Genomic DNA, 2,936 nt, shown 5'->3' with positions numbered 1-2,936 from the left:
CCACTCCTGTCAACTTCGTAGTAAGTCAGATGCGTCAAGACACAACAGCCAACATGGCGTTAGAGGGAGCTGTGCGTGAAGAAGAACGGAGACTTGGCATCAAGGAACTATTTAACCAGAGGAGGCGATTCGTCGCCGCGCGCACGAAATGTAGGACCGCCCATGGAGCGCTCAGAGAGGGAGGGGGGCAGGATCCACTCTACTACATGAATCCGTTTCAGTTTGGAAATCCCAAAAAAAGAGTCTCCACGGTGGATCTTCTGAAAAATTCTGACGCACCTTCCGGTTAATCTGACCCCCCCCAACACACACACACACCCTTAGGCTGCTGTAGCTGCTATCACATGCATCAATCACTAAATGGCTTTATGATTGCTGACAGATATCTCTGGCTGATCTGATTTGGAGACACATAAACGTCTTGATTCAATCAGTGTAATTCAGAATACTGAGGGAGGGGGGGATTACGGCACAATAAAGCTGGTTGACCGAGGTGACATCAGGTTTTAAAGCCCCTCACACCCATAAAGGTGTTTTTTTTACGTGTTTTGGTGGCCTTTTCGGATTATTTCTTTGTTCAAATCACTGTGAATCAGGAGAAATGAAGACGAAAATAAGCATTTGAAAAAGATTGAATTTGTGTACAAAAAGTACATTTCGTCCAAGCTCAAAATCCAAAACACACCTTAGGTCAACAGGATAAACATTTATTGAACACTCTAAAACTACAATTTTTAAAACTTTAAAAATGTAACTTTTTAACATAAACCTTAAATAACTTTCAATATTTTAAAAATATATTTTGTCAAAATTATACAAGTTAAAAATAAGTGCAAGATAACATCTGGCCGTTAGTAATGATAAAATAAAATGATCTGAAGGGCCGGATCCGACTTTGACACGTGGTGTAAACAGAAAGCTCTCAGAAACGGAGGGCGGAGTTGCTCACAGTCCCGCCTACTACTCATGCTACATTCATGCCGGGCTCGGAAAAAGAAAAGTTTTGGTCTTCCGCGGTCAAAACTCTACTCAAGTTTTTACGTTTTAGGCTCCATGTACAAAATGCATTATACACGCGCAAATATTAACCAATCAGGTGCTCGGGTGGCGTCCTTTTCTAAACAACCGTTTGTAAATTGATCATGGAGTCTTTCAAAAATCAGAATAGAGCTGTGACAGAAAAAGCAAGATTTACTCAATTTGAGCTGCTAGCACACATACGCTAATATCAGCTAGCAGCAGTACAGTGTGAACTATATATGCTAAAAGTGTGTACAAGAATGTGCATTAGAGGTGAATTTCTAATGAACTCCTGCCGCTCTACAGAAACTATGTCCTAAAAAAATTAAAGATTTTTTAAATTTTGGCTAAAAACCTATTTAAAAGAGAAGGCTTGTAGAATAGCTCCAAAGGTGAAGTCATCTTTGGCTCGGTGCCTATCTCTGTCAGACTTTGGCACTTCTGCCACGAGGGTGGTTTGTGTGCTTCACTGCTGCCAAGAAAAAGGTGGTTAGAATTTAAGCACTAAGCAAACAAAGAAAAAAAAACCTATTTTATTAATTTTGCGTCCTGCAGGGGAGAAGGTGTGAAAACAACAAGTGTTTCTGTGGAGTGTCCCGAGGCCTCCATGCAGTGTCCTCTACATTCCTCTGCAGCGTTCGCCAGGCTAACCAGAGCCTCCGAGGCCATGCTGCTTCAATTAGCATCTCGTGATGAATGGCAGCCAAGCCATCTGTTATATAGATGTTATCGCCGGGATCACACTTAATCCATAATGCGTTTATGCCGCTGTAAACGGACTTGTAGTGAAACAGAAAACAGATCCTGATCACTCTGATCGGAGAAATGAAGGAGGTCTCGTGTAACTGATGTGAGTCATCGTGGTTTGGGTTATAAAGAGTTATAGAGTTGTTTTTTTTTTTTTTTTGAGGAAACAAAATAATTTGAAAGCAGAAATGCTCCACAGCACACCTAAAGTGAGAATCTGTCCATTAGGAAAAGCTTAACAGACACTATTCAGCTACGCTTGAGAGAATTTTGGGGTCACCAAAAGTTAATACAATCCTTTTAGGCAGAAATAAGCGTCTGTAAATGGATATTCTTTTAAATTATTGTCATACATGAAGTGGAAAAACCCTGTGGTTATTGTGGTTTAGTTGCTTCAAGATGTGCATTTCCAAATTCCATATAAACTAAAACGGACAAAAAGTTGCAGTTCCACTATAGACCACTAGGGGCTGGCTGCAGTAGGAGCAATTATCCACTATTAAAAAGTCAAACTTTACAGCTAAAAATGTACATTTTGAAGCTTTTTTTAAAACATGTTTATTGCTTAATACAATATTTATTACAACTAATCAGCCATTTTTATTTTGTTAGAACTCAATGTTGCACATTTTTAAGATCGTTTTTTGTTACTTGAAGTCGGCTTTATTTTTGGCTATCCCGAACCCATTGGGTGACATCAGAGGTCATTGTTTGGTGTAATATACCTCTATAGTTTGCTTTGAGGCCAGTTACAGCTACATCTTGGTTAATATATCATAAAACTGCCTTTTGTTCAAAAATGGGCAAAATTGTTTGAAAGGCCACGCCCCCTTTGAGCACAACAATGATCTTCAGTATTAAAAGCAAAATGGAAAGTGGTAATATTTTAAATAAAAAATGAAAAAAGTTTTTTAATTCAGATGTGATGCTGACTGAAGGAAAAAAAGGAAAACCACCTAGTGGTCATCTTGTGAACTGAACTGGCTACAATTTTTATTTTTCAACCTAGCTTCAAAAAGTTACTCCTTTGTTCTTTTTTTTGTTTTATTTTATTATTTATGAACAATTCAACCCTCACCTGTCAATCAAAAGGCCACGCCCCTTTTTAAAAGTGTAATTTTAAATCACAAATATAAAATAAAATTATGAGGCTTATAAAAATTAACTTC

The sequence above is a fragment of the Oryzias melastigma genome, linkage group LG23 (genome assembly GCF_002922805.2).
Source record: "Oryzias melastigma strain HK-1 linkage group LG23, ASM292280v2, whole genome shotgun sequence".
NCBI lineage: Eukaryota > Metazoa > Chordata > Actinopteri > Beloniformes > Adrianichthyidae > Oryzias > Oryzias melastigma.
This window is presented reverse-complemented; position numbering follows the sequence as displayed.